This window comes from Phodopus roborovskii, unplaced genomic scaffold, assembly GCF_943737965.1.
Source record: "Phodopus roborovskii unplaced genomic scaffold, PHOROB, whole genome shotgun sequence".
NCBI lineage: Eukaryota > Metazoa > Chordata > Mammalia > Rodentia > Cricetidae > Phodopus > Phodopus roborovskii.
The window spans coordinates 5357670-5370695 of record NW_026126558.1 but is presented as its reverse complement, the minus strand read 5'-3'; positions in this window follow the sequence as shown (position 1 = coordinate 5370695).

The following is a 13026-nucleotide window of genomic DNA, read 5'->3' as shown; positions in this document are numbered from 1 at the left end:
TTCTTCAGAAAGCCAAAAGACCCAAGTTCAGTCCCCAGCCACACTGATTAGTTCACAACTGACTGCAACTCCACCTCCAAGGGATCTGAAATCACACACATGTACATATGCACTCTTTCTCAACTAAAGTAAGACAAAGAAAACTTCTTATGACCAATCTGAGCTCTTGTGAGAATAAAACAGATTTTAGGGTTTTTGTCTGTTTTTTATTTTTTTTTAAGATGGGGGGGGGGCTTCTTACTCTGTGGCTCAGGCTGACCTCGAACTTACAGTGATCAGCTGGGTAGTGATGGCATACACCTTTAATCCTACCACTCGGGGAAGCAGAGGCAAGTGGATCTCCGTGAATTCAAGGACAGCCTGGTCTACAGAGCAAGTTCTAGACTACCCAGGACTACACACAGAGAAATCCTGTCTTAAAAAAACAAAACAAAGCCAAAAACAAAAACCCTTGCCTTTGCTTTCTAAGTGCTGGGATAACAGGCATGCACTACCATGCCCAGCTGGAATAACAGCTGCTGGTCCTGATAGCCTTTCTTAATTTTAGGCTTGCTTTACAAACCTGAATCTACTAAAAGCAGGGCTTTAAGGAATTCTATTAGGAAATGTCATGTTGCCAGAAATGTTTGGCTAGGGGTCTTTTGCACCTATATAGAACGTGTTAAACAGCCAAAAGCAGTGTGAATATATACCATGCTGCTTTCCCATAGGAAGAAACTCTGCACCAATGTCTGCTGGAGTTCTTGTCACAGTGACTGTTATTTCACCTTGACATTATCTTCTCCTGCACAGGTCCTGGTTCAGCATTACTCTTCAGCTGTGGGGCCACACTGTTCTGAGTATTAGCATTCCCAGGTACCTCAACTCATACAAGTGGCTTCTCATGACTGTTTCTCCTCCACTGCAGGAAAGTCAGGAAAGTCATCCATGTCTTGACAGTTGCAGAGGCCAAGAAGAAGCACCTTGGGGGTGAAGGGCTCTGACCACGCAATCGTCTCAAAGCATGGAAACTCCTGTCAGAGCCTGGTTGCTGCCCCATAGTCAGCATAAGGCCAGCAGACACCTGGTTTTGGTCTTACTCCAGAAAACCCAGCTGAAATTGAGGGGAAATCTGATAACCTGTTTCCGGATAAGAAAAGGGAAGGGTATTTATCTGGGGATTGCACAGTATGAGCCTCACTTGCATCCAACACTAAAGTACAACTGCTATTGCCAACAGTCCCAAGTAAAACAGGGCATGAGCACAGCAGATAGTTGTTAAGATATAATTTTTAAGAGAAAATTTTATTCTTCTCAATTATGTGTGTATGGGTGTTTGTATGGTGCTATATGCATCTGAGTACAGGTATCCACAGAGTTCAGTGGAAGGTCTCAAATCACCTGGAGCTGGATTTCTATACAGGCAACTGTGAGCTGCTTAACATGGGCGCTAGCAACTGACCTGGGGTCCTCTGAAGAGCAGTATCTGCTCTTAACCACTGAGTCATCTCTCCAGCCCAAGGCTGCCTCTTCTGATTTAGCGCTTTTGACTTCCTCAAGCTCTTCCTTCCTTTCTTTCTTTCTTTCTTCCTTTCTTTCTTTCTTTCTTCCTTTCTTCCTTCATTCCTTCCTTCCTCCATCCCTCCCTCTTTCTTTTTTTCCTTCCTTCCTTCCTTCTTTCTTTCTTTCAAAGTTAAGAATGACAGTATACCTGTAACTCCAGCAACTGAGATCTGGAAGCAGGAGGGAGGGTCAGAGGGTTTAATAGCAGCCTTGGGTGCTTAGTGAGCTCAGTCTGGGTTACAAAAGATTTTGTATCAAAAAACAAAACAAACAAACAAACAAACAAAAAAACCCAAGAAACAAAGATTTTTAAGTCTTTGTGAAATTCTGACTAATTTTCTCATCATTCTCAGAGTATGAGGCTCATTTTTATTTTTGGCTTGTGTCAAATGTAACATATTAACTCATCATTCCAGCTACAATTTTAGATGTATTATATTTTGCAATGGCAAAGTGTGAAATTTCTAAATAGAAGAAATCACAGAAGTTACTCTCCCCCCAATATGCAGAGCCATTTTCTCTTTTGAGGCGTAGCTCTGTATTTTTATGGATTTAAAAGCAAAATAAAATATATTTGCCAACCTTTGTCCACTAAGACTAATGAGAAAGTCAGCAAACAAGACAAAACAAAACAAGAACAAACAACAAAAATCCTTCAAGAAAGACAGTATCAATTCATTTGGGTTCAATTCAACCGGTATTTGCTGATCGTTTCCTCCACCCATGTATGATTCTATTATTCTTTTTTTGTTTCTCTTCTCTGTTTCTCCTTCACCTCAGACCTAAACAAGTTGCTATGTAGCTATGGCAGGCCCCAAATTTGTGGTAATCTTCCTGCTTCAGGCTTCTGAGTGCTAGGACTACAGTGTACTATCTGGTGAGGCACAGTTCTAGGCATCATAAATTCCAAGATAACTAGACATTCATCCTTTGGAAGCTACTTATCCCTGGGACAGGAAGCTGGACATGACTTCCAGCATAATATGGAGAGAGCAGGATTAGTAACAGGAGCTCCTAGGCCTTTAGGTGCCTCAAAACCTGGTGGCTATTCAACCATTCTCTTTGGGCTACTAGATGCTACCCAAGGACAAAGGCCACATCATCATTGTTTTTATCTTTGTCAAAATACAGGACTCGACTTCGGTGTGTATAGCAAAGGGAGGGAGAAAGGAAGGATAGAAGATGTTACAAAGTGAATTCTGCCCCTCAGATTCTTATGTTAGAATCTTAACCTCTAGTGTCTCAGAATGTGACCATATTTGGAAACACTTAAGAAGTCAAGTTAAAATTAGGTCATTAGGGTGCGCCCAAATCCAATCCCACGGGTGCCTTTGTAGGAGGAAATTAGGACACAGACACACACAGAGGGACAACCATGTAAGGACACAGCAAGAAAAGCAACCCATCCACACCTTGACCTTGGATTTTTGGTCCCCAGAGCTATGAGAGGTTTGTGTCCAGGTAGTCCAGTCTATTAGCATCTGTAGTGACAAATATAAGACATTCAGACACTAAGAGACGACTCTTGAGTAAGACACTGGAGAAGGAAGAGGGAACAGTTATTTTGCCAAGGATTTGAGAAGGAATGAGAAAAGATTTTGTGGCAAAGCTGATATTTGAGATGAGCCAGGCAGGACTGCCCAAAGGGGATGCGGTAGGGAGTAGGGAACCCTGAGTGTATGAAAAGCAAATCCATCCTGAATGGACAAGGAGGACTCCTGGATGACAAAGAAGGGGATTTGGCTGGGAAAGACTGGGTGTAGACCAAGCAGGGGTTGGGCACACCTGATATAGAAAGTTGTGAGAGCCGGGCACATAGGTCAAGGAGGAAGAGAAAACAGGAGGTGCGTCAGGACTCATCACAGCGAGCCAGACAGATGTTTGAACTGGAAACCAGCCTTGAGAATGAACAGATGAGGATTTTTTTTTTTTTTCCTTTTAGAAACAGTCTCATTTTAAAGTCTGGACTGGCTACAAAACAGTCCTCCTGCCTCAGTCCCTAGTACTGGCATTATGGATATTTGCCACTATTCTTCGTTGTAGATGAGGATTGTGTATCACTTTAGGCAGAATTCAGGAACGGGCTAAGCAGGAGCATCACTCCACAGAAAACAAAGTTTTGGAGTCACCAAGGGTTAGAATCCCCAAGCTAGAAGCACACAACCACAAGGAATGATGGTACAATATGAGATTTGAATTGTGACAGAAGAGACACTGGGCTTAGGTAACTAGAGGAGTCTGACAGGGGTTAGCATCTTCTGGCCTAGGTCTCAGGCCATGTGGTGTCAAAGCTTCACACAGACAGTCCCTGTTATAAATTACAGAACCCTAGTACAGCACAGTCCTCCCACACTGAGCAGAAGCCTGATCTCAGCCTTCCCAACAGAGAGCTGGATGTGTTATCACACAAGCAAAAATATGCAGGGCCCCCATGACTCCCCAAGTAAAGGTCCTCTTCTTGCTCATGTTACATACATTGCAAGCTGAACACTGCTCAGTGGTGCCATTGCCTGCAGAGGCCAGTTCTCTAGCAGCTTTTAAGCACTCACCATGGCCTTAGGAAGGGAATGCATATCAAGGCTGCTCCTTGCTAAAGCCCCACCCACAGAGACCAGGGACAACAGACCCCCTGCAAAAGGATTCTACTAAGGCAAAGGAAGGAGGTGCCTGACTCTTGGCCTGAGAGCTCAACCCTCTGTGGAGGAGCCGTGCTCCCAGAGGGTTCCAGGACAGGGAGAAGCTTGAAAACTCCTTGTGGCTACTACCAAGGCTGATTTCCTCTGAGGTTACTACCCAAGGCTGACCTCTGCTGTGAGTTAGTTGGAAGCAAACATTATAGGATGGGATGAGAGGGTGCTTGCCTCTGTGGTCTCCCCCAAATCCATGTCCTAGGCTGTCCCCAAGAAGAACAGAAAATCCCCCAATTGAAACACATTGAAAACATTTCCCTAGGACCCTTCAGAGCTGTCCAGATCCCCACCCCCAACCCCAACAAGGGAGGTCTGAGAAATGATCACAGACCATAGGAGGCGGAACGGTGGGGACCCTGAAGGGACCCTGAACTGTGAGAAGGAACAAGGGAGCTAGTGAAGCCAAATGCTGGGTGGACTCTTTCAATAGTGACATACCCAAGCTGTTGCTGACTTTGAAAATGTGGCCCGATGTTGTAAAATATTAACATACAGGGCAGTGTGGGGGTGGGGGAAGAGTTCCAGAAGCTGTAATCTCATTGCTGCTTTTCTGAAAAGTTGTTAAAAGTAAGAGTTTTATTTAGATCAAGCAGAGAAAGGGTCATTGTATTTCCATTGGATCCCACAGACTCAGAGCTCCTTGCCCATCAGGCTCTTTCACTCAGTCTTACCACAACACGAAAAAGGGAGTCAAGCCTGCATTTCACACACAAACAGATCAGGACCAGAAGGGACAGGGAGCAAAGAAAGTTCAACAACTAAGGTTAGAGAGCAAAGAAAGTTCAACAACTAAGCCAAGTGAAGGGAAGTCCCTTTTCACTGCCCACTGCCACCCCTAGCTCCAGTCACACCCCTGCACCTCGGAGAGAGGGTGTGAGAGCCACAGGAGCAAGGCACTTGCCAGCCTATTTTGTCCCTTTGAACCAGAGCCTAGTGGTCCCTGTAGGCTCCAGAGAGGTCCTCCTTGACAGGATTTGACTTTTCTTTTGCTTGTCTTGAGTAGACAGCACTCACTCTCAGTCCAGTCGGGTGCCTGGATCATCCCAGAACATAAAGTCTCTTCTGGTGAATTGTGTTCCTGCCAAGTCTACACCTGGAAAGAGGCAACATCTGGGATGTGACAGGAAAGATCACTGCAATGTGATAGAAGTGAGGGATGAGAGTGAACTGCGTATTTGTAAGACCAGGCCCTGTGCTTACAGGCACTCAAAGGGTGGCTGAGATTTGACTCTTGGAAGGCACAGTGGGAGGCAGGGTGCTGACAGGGGAGGAAGGCCCTATGTGTCCAGTAAGGAACCCGACTCCACCAAGGGAGAGGCCGCATCCTGGGAAGAGCTAGGCAGGCTGCCTCCTTTTAGGAGGGTGGCTTGTGATAGCTTGAGGGGGTCAGGAGCCAGACTGAGAGTCTGTGGCATTCCTGTTACCACAAGCTCCCTGGAAGGAAGCAAGAACTGCCAAGGCATGTGGCAGACCATAGTGACCACTCTCAGCCCCACACAGTGGCTGTGGTTCTTTCTGCAGAGCCCTCCCGGGGTGAGTGCTCAGTAGTTTCTTTCCTCTCATTGGATTATTTCTTGAGCTCTTTGGCTGCCCGTATTCCTTTCTGCAGCCTACAACTTTGAGTGGCTCTCTGGCCACTTCGGCCTTCAAAGAATTGGCAGCTAGGCTCAGTGCCACACAGTACAATGTGATGTTTACAGCAGCTGACCCAGTGTGGCCAGTGGCAAGGAGACTTCATCCTGTCATGTCATCCAGACGCTGTCCTTCAGTGTTGCCCAGCTGGGATAGGAAAGCTATGGAGTTGGTTTCTTCCCCACAAGGATGTAGGGACCTGATAAAAGATAAGCAGTGCCTGGATAACCAGTGACTAATCCTAGGAGACACCCTCCCTCAGTTCTCCCTGAAACCAAAACATAGCATCTTCAAGTTCTGCCTACAAGCTGTCACCCAACAGCCTCCTCTGTAGGGAGACTTTGCTTTTTCCATGAGTGACTGCTTGGTAGCCACCCATGGCTGATCTAGCACCTCACTCCCAAACAAATGTTTTTTTTTGTTTGTTTGTTTTTTGTTTTTTGTTTTGTTTGTTTGTTTTGTTTCATTTTGTTTTGTTTTTATAGCATTTGTGGGATCCTATGGCAGTAGGGAATGTGACTGAACACAACGGTCAAGCACAGAGTAGGGCATGAGGGTGACAAGAAGACACATTGGCACTCTGCTGATAAGCCTCAAATATCTCATTTTTCCCCTGCAGTTTGATTTTGCTTTGTCTCAGAAAACATTAGCATATGAAATTCAATTTGGTGTTCCTCCTTGTTAGATGAGAAGTTAATGAATTTCATTGCTATTTGATCTGACCACAGGCTATTTCATTAGCTAAATACAACTTCCATTAGTTTTAGTGGCCTGGTGATTATAGCAGATGCAGGCTAGAGCAGGGAGTTAAAATGCTGTCCCCACCCATTCATTCCAGTTTCTGTTTCTCTAGGGAGGCCACATGGCCCTGCCAGGTTCATAAGGAAAGTCTCACCCTGACTAGACTATGTCAGGCTGTTCCAGGGTGAGCAAGGGTGTTTCTCTGTGAGGGGCTCTGCCTCCAGGAAAAGATCTCCTGGGATTTCTAGAACCTGAGCCTTCAGACAAAACTCATCAGGGGTGTGGAGAATCCAACAAGATGCAATACATATAAATACACACATACAAACAGAGGATTTAAATACAGACATAGACACACAGACACAAACAGCTGATCTCTGTAGATTATTTCATTAACAAAATGAATGCTGATGATCTGTACAGGTTAGTGTAAGGGCAGACTCTAGAGGTGCAGTCTGTGTCCTGAGACAGATCCCCAATGCCCTATCTGCTGTCACTGGTACCCTGTGCCACCATTGTGTATCAGCAAAATTCAGGAAGATGTAGGGAGAGAGAGATCTCTTGGTGCTGAGGCTGGTAACAGGGAAGTGAAAGTCATGAATGTCTTTACCCCCAAATCAGGACACTGAAATCTCAAGCTGAATCTATGGCTGCCATACTCTGCCCTTCCTCACTGTATTGAGACACTTTTTTTGTTTGTTTGTTTGTTTGTTTTGTTTTTCTTTTTGGAGACAGGGTTTCTTTGTTTAGCTCTGGCTGTCCTGGGACTCACTTTGTACACCAGGCTGGCCTCCAACTCAGAGATCCTCCTGCCTCTGCCTCTGAGTGCAGTGCTGGCATTAAAGGTGTGCGCCACCACTGCCAGGCTTTGACATCTTAACTGGGAATGTTCATAGGAGTGGAGGGGAACTCAAGAAGACAGCTAGTCTTTGGAGACTGTCCCCACCCTGGGGAGGTACAGGGAAATCTGCTGTCTTTGAGGCTAAGTCTAGGAGTCCTGAGGAGCCCATTTCAGTGAACAAGTGTCTGTCAGTGGTTGCCTCCCTGACCACCATGGCTTCTACCAAGGTACATTAGTTATTTTGCTCATTGCTTTAAAAAAAAAAAAAAAAAAAAAAAAAAAAAAAAAACAAGAAAAGCTATTTAAGGAAGGACTTTTTTGGCTTAGAACCTGACAGTACAGTCCATTGTGGAAAAGGCATGGGCCACAATACTGGCTAATCACGCAGTTAACATGAATCCCATATGCATATGCTAACAGGACATGAGGTGTCTGGTTGCATTGCATCCTGGGAGCAGAAAGAAGTAGTACTGAGAACACTATCTCCCTTTCCCTGGTTTTTTTTTTTTTTTCCAGTCTGAAACCCACAGCCTAAGGGCTAATGTGTCTCTATTCAAAGCCTTCCCTCCTCAGTTAACCCTTTCTGGAAAAACCTTCCCATTGTGACTGTCAATCCAATCAAGTTGACAGGTGAAGATTAAGTATCACACAGGAATGGTCACTGTAGGCTGGTACTACTCACTTTCCATCACTCAGAGCTCAACTGCTCTGAGACCTGGGGACAAGCTAGGTAGAATGCCTGCGTCTTCTTTCCTTGGGGCTGGGGCTGCCCTCCTTCTTCCCAGATGTGACAGGGCTTTGACTCACACTTCTGAAGGATTCCACTTAAACTCACAAGTGGGGTCACACAAGGGTTCCCAAAGGTATCAGTCATCCTGGGGTGGCTCCAGACTGCCACTAACACCTCTGAACCTATGTACAATTCTAGGTATGTAGACAAACACGTCTATGGAAAAGAAAGGGCAGACTTGGGAGGCTGAGGCAAGATAGGAAGTTTGAGTCAGCCAGGGCTGGCAGTTAAGACTGTTTCAAAACAAAAAGCAAATGAACAAAGAGACAAGGAAGGAAAAAATGTAGAAGGAACATGGAGAGAGATAGGAACTGTATTCAGGAGCTAGAGAATGGCTCTGTGATTAAGAACACAGGCTGCTCTTACAGGGGACCTGGCTTTGGTTTCCAGCTCACGATCATCCATAATTTTACTTCCAGGGATTCTGATGCCCCTCTTCTGGCCTTCTCAGGCATCAGGCACATACATAATTGTAAGCAAAACAAAACACTCATACACATAATACAAATAAATACATTTTAAAAAAGAAATTTTGTATCTATGCAACAGGAGCAGGGGACACTTGGAAGTCTTCAGAGAATAAATAAGAACATTTAGAGATTAAATATGATAGCAGAAACACAAATTCAAAAGAATGGTTTTGATGGTTGATTGTTTACTAGAACAGAGGTGTTGGGAACCATCAATGAACCCAAGCCTAATGGGTCTCAGTGAGTGGGATGGGTGAGGCTGTTCATGTCAAAGGCCCCAGCACAGCTGGCCTCTGCAAAGCTGCAGGTAAGCGAGCACCAGAGTCACCTAAGGAAACTGTGGCAGCTAATGAGGAACCACAAATACACTGACTTAAACAGGCTGCTATATATCACTGTGGCCTCGCCTACACTGATCCAAACCACTGAAGGATTGCATTCCTTCCTGAACTCTCAAGAGTTTGTCTCCTTTAGCATCCAGAATTCAAATCCTTGGGATCATAGGGCCTTATTTCCTTGATGATAGTTAACTGTCGAATTGTGCATGGACACCACAGCTTTGCCCAGATAATCCTAAACTCTTTTACTGTGATGTTTAAAGACATCTGGAGTTGATGCTAAATTCAGGATTAACCAGTTTTGTGGCCTTAGGCAAACCAGGGTAGATTTCAGCTCTTAGAGTTGGCTTCCTTTCTACACCTTGCTGTCAGGATTTGATTCCAGGTCTGGGTGGCTCAGAACTGTCAACATAAAACAGAATTCTTTGGAAAAAGCTCCACCCCACCCCTCAACAACAAGTAGCTCAATTCATGTTTTGCTGCAGCTCTTTTGAAACGTAACACAAACCCCACGTGACATGAATGCCACCTGACACAAAGTTGCATTTAGTGGTTCTCTAACCATGTACCTGGTGGGTCACAGAGCTGGACTGCACACACCGGAGTCCTAATTCAGGAAGGCTACAGCACAGCTTTATGTTTACCCTCTACAGGTATTGGGAACTCTGATGCTGTCTCCTGGGTACCTTGGAGCCAATGGCTTAGCTCTTTGCCACTTCCTAGAAAACGCATTACCAGATTAAATGGAGTGTTTCAAGAAACTCCCTCCCTGCCTGAGGACACCAATTAGGGATAGTTGGTGTCCAAGGAAGTACTAAGTCCCCAGGACGATGGTCCACTATAAATAGCAAGCTAAAGGTGTCACCAAAAGTGCATGAGAAACTAAATAAAGGGACAGAGAGGAATCGGAACACCATGAGATTTTTCTGTGGGCATGAGCAGGTCAGGTGCACATGAAGCCACCAAGACAACACATCATCAGAGAATGACCTGGACAGTCCATTGTTGAGTGTCTGCTGGGGACAGGCCAGATGGGGATGTTCCAGCACATCCATTGCTGAGCCTAACCAGGATGTGGCCACCCATCCCCCAGTGCAGCACTCATCCTCAGTGTCCTGTGACAACTGACTATGGAAGCTGAAACTGAGAAGAACAGGCTCTTCAAGATGGCTCTGTCTTCAGAGGCTGTTTTCGTAATTACCAGATTGCAGAGTCATACTGTGAGAACAAAAAGGTGTTTTTCTCCACAGGAAGCCTGCCTTGTCAGGTAAGTGGCCTTCCTCCCTAAGCCAGCTCCTCTAGCGTGCTAGAAGCCACCATAGAGGTTCCCAGAATAGGCACAATCCCAGAACTTCTTCAGGTGTGTCTGTATTCTCTGTGTGTGGACCATGTATGGATATGTGTGTGTTAGTGTATGTACTGTGTGAGTACATGGTATATGTACGAGTGTGGGTGTGTATTCTGGGCATGAATGTGAATGTGTCTGCATAATCTGTCTGTTCACGCTGTGTGTATGGTATGTAAGCACATGAATATATAATCACATGTGTACTATATGAATAGATGCATGCTATAAGTGTGTGCATTTTCCCTGGGCATGGATTCACGTGTGGTCTGTGCTGTCACGCTCCAGAAAGCAGGAGGACTCAGCATTCTACACATTGCCCTCGTACTATCTTCAAAGTGTCATAAGTCACCCAGGCCTAGGCCCTGCTCAGAGAAGGTCCCAAGGGTCCTGTACCTCAGGGATGAAGTGTTCCCTCACTTTGTCCTGAGACAAGGGTGAGAAGCTGAGGGAATAATCCTAAGAATTCCACTTGGCCCTCTGCCATAATGGGGAGGAGACTGGGAAAGTAGGCAGCTGGCCTGGGTGCCTTGCCTAATGCCTGGTCTAGGGCATAACAGGCACATCCTAGGGCTGGGAGAACCCACTCTGCTTGAACCTTTATTTTCTCCCCAACCTGCTCAACTGACTGGCAGCTCCAGGACACAGTGCCCTCCTAGCCCACTCACCCTGTGTTTCTTGGTTAATACCCCTACCTTCCTGGCCTTGGGTGTAACACGAATTAATAAAAGACCCAGAGACTGATATTGGGGTTCAAACTTCAAGCTTAATATCAGAAAAGCAAAGCAGCTGTCCACTAGCTTCTTACCTCTCTACCTCAGGTTGAAGGTGCTGATCCTGTCTCCACAAGTTCTCACCAAGACTCAGACTGTAACTCTCCTAAGTGTGTCTGGAGAACGAATGCCTCATACTGACTGCTACAGACCTTGCTTCAATCTTTTGTATCCCTCCAGTGCTGGGATTAAAGGTGTGTGATCTGTTATTCTTTTAGACTGATTCAAGCTCATGTATCCCTGGGTGGCCTTGAACTCAGAGAGATCCATCTGCCTCTTAATCATGAGTCCTAGGATTAAAGGTGTGTACCGCCACCTCCTAGCTTCTGGCTGCTAGGATTAAAGGTGTGTGCCTGGCTTCTATGGCTTGTGGCTGACTTTGCCACATCAGGCAAACTTTAATAAATCATAAATAATATACCCCTACACTTGGGTCTCTGCTTGTGTTCTCCCAGCCTTTGCACATTGGGAAGGCCATGGGGGAATCAGCCTCCAGCTGGGCTTCTGCCCATTCTTTCCTGTGCTGTAGCCCTAGAAGGCTTGCTCAGCAGGGAGCCTGCCACAATACAAGGGAGCATTCCTCTCAGGGCTTGTGTCCCTAAACCTTAAGACCACAGCATACCTTGCTTCTCATCTCTGCCCAGTGCTAATGGAATCTGCATCAAGCTGGGCACCCTCACACATAACTTGCCCCTGTCTTTCTCCGGTTTCTGTCTCTGTTTTGGTTCCCTTTAAACCCCGTTCCCCTTCTGAGCCCATCTCATTTTCATCAAACAGCATCAAGATGTCACTCTCTTCAGAGTCTCTGTGGCCAAGGCTAAGGCTCTCCCACACTGAGTTAGTAGATCAGGAATCTGCTCTGGCTACGGCTATGCCTGGCCCTGAACTTGGGCCTGAGCCCTGTCCTCTACCTCTCCAGCCTTCTTGTTCTGCTCTCCTAATTGCAAGGGCTCCAAGTGCTGTCTGATAGCCTTCAACAAAGTTGGGTGTGCAGAGACAGTGCAGGCACCATTCAGCTGTGCCCCAAGTGTGGGATGTGGTGATCTGGGGTTGCCTGCCTCCTAGACCTCCTCAGTTCTCTAAGGTCCAGTCTCCCTTGGACCCAACCTCCCACAGGCCTGGCCTCCCATTTTGTCCTCCTACCACAAGAAATAAAATTCCTTAGTTTAAGACAACAGAGAAATCAAACCAAACCCCCAGAACCTCAGTATTTGTCTATGTAAGGCAGTTTTGGCTTCTCTGTTTTTCCTGTCTCTGATGGTCCACACAACTGGAATATCAATTGTTTCCCTGGAGGAAAACAGTACCTTCCCCCAGAGGCACACCACGGTGGCTTCAGATTAAAGTTTCTCCCCACCAGCCCTATGGCTGGATTCCATCAGCAGCTGAAGACACTGGATTGAGTCATATGAAATCTCCATTTTGTTTGTCAAAGATGGTGAAATAACAACAATATCACAACACTCACAAAAAATATGCAGATACCTAGATAATGAATTCATTTGAGTTATTCGGGGGAAATAATTCCTATGACTAAACAAAGAGAATTGTATCAATAAAGCAAATTATTCTTTACCACTGTCAGTATAAGCCATAAGGATATGAAGTCCTTCATCTGGCACGTTACAGATGCTTCCTTATATTTCTCTCCCAGCATCGCAGTTCTGGGGTAATCTCTGAGCCCAGGAGTCTAACTAAAGTGGAGGCCTGCCATGGTGTTTCCACCCTAGCTGAGCTTCATGGCACAGAGTGAGAGGACAGGTAGGACTGTGAAATCTGCAGGATTCCAGGGTCTGGGAGGGGGAACAACATATCCGCACAGCTGCAGCATCTGCCAGTCCTGCCCAGCAACATTCCAAGTACT